The 945-nt window shown below is 41.1% G+C and overlaps 1 protein-coding gene across 1 annotated transcript in view; it reads left to right on the forward strand.

The window, feature by feature from the left end:
- Ckmt2 (creatine kinase, mitochondrial 2) overlaps window positions 1-945 on the forward strand; it is a 12,992-nt gene that overhangs the window by 11,199 nt on the left and 848 nt on the right. The gene's annotated exons all lie outside the window — the stretch shown is intronic.

Below are 945 nucleotides of genomic sequence, written 5' to 3' on the forward strand. Positions count from 1 at the left end.
CTCTGAGCGTATAGACTATGTTACACCTCCTGGACTGCTCTTCCCTCTGAGGGTATAGACTATGTTATACCTCCTGGACTGCTCTTCCCTCTGAGGGTATAGACTACATTATACCTTCTGGACTGTTATTCCCTCTGAGGGTATAGCCTATGTTACACCTCCCAAGTCTTCCCTTATTTATTGTCTTAGTTTGGTCTCCCAAGCAGCCCTGTGCCTTGTTTAGAGGGGATCCCAGAAAAAAATCCTAGGTAAACAGCCTTCAACAAATATTTGAACACTGAAGTTCTAACATTTTTTAAAATCAGGAAATTTCAAAAGCATAGTTTGTTATAATTTGTAAAATTTGTTTAAATACTCCAATTTCCTATCACGGAGAAAGCATGATTTATAAAGTTACAACAATTTTTCAGAAAGACACCCACAGTACAATTAAAGATATCTGTATCAGGAGCATATTCAGTGCTCAGAGGGTTGAGCAGCTGTTCAGAATTCATATCTAAAGAACAACACACAGATGTCATCGTATAGTCTTATATACAAGAGGCTGATTAAAAAAAAAGTACATGTGGCCTGGAGAGTTGGCTTAGTGGTTAAGAATAATTGTTGTACCTGCAGAAGACCCAAGTTCAGTCCCCAGTACCTACCTGGTGGTTCACAACTTTCTGTAAGCCGAGCTCCGGGGGATCTAAGGTCCTTTGGCCTCTGGGCACCCACATGGATGCAGTGCACACATTCTTACGCAGGCACACATGTGTGCACATTAAGTAAAGCAATAACAAATCTTTAGAATAAAAAGGTATGTGGGGAACATAGAACATACAGTAAAATGAGAGAACCAATTGTGCAGTTGTCTTCTGCTGACTGACACACATATGCCTGCTCTCTCTCTCTCTCTCTCTCTCTCTCTCTCTCTCTCTCTCACACACACACACACACACACACACA

The sequence above is a fragment of the Microtus ochrogaster genome, chromosome 19 (genome assembly GCF_000317375.1).
Source record: "Microtus ochrogaster isolate Prairie Vole_2 chromosome 19, MicOch1.0, whole genome shotgun sequence".
NCBI classification, from domain to species: domain Eukaryota; kingdom Metazoa; phylum Chordata; class Mammalia; order Rodentia; family Cricetidae; genus Microtus; species Microtus ochrogaster.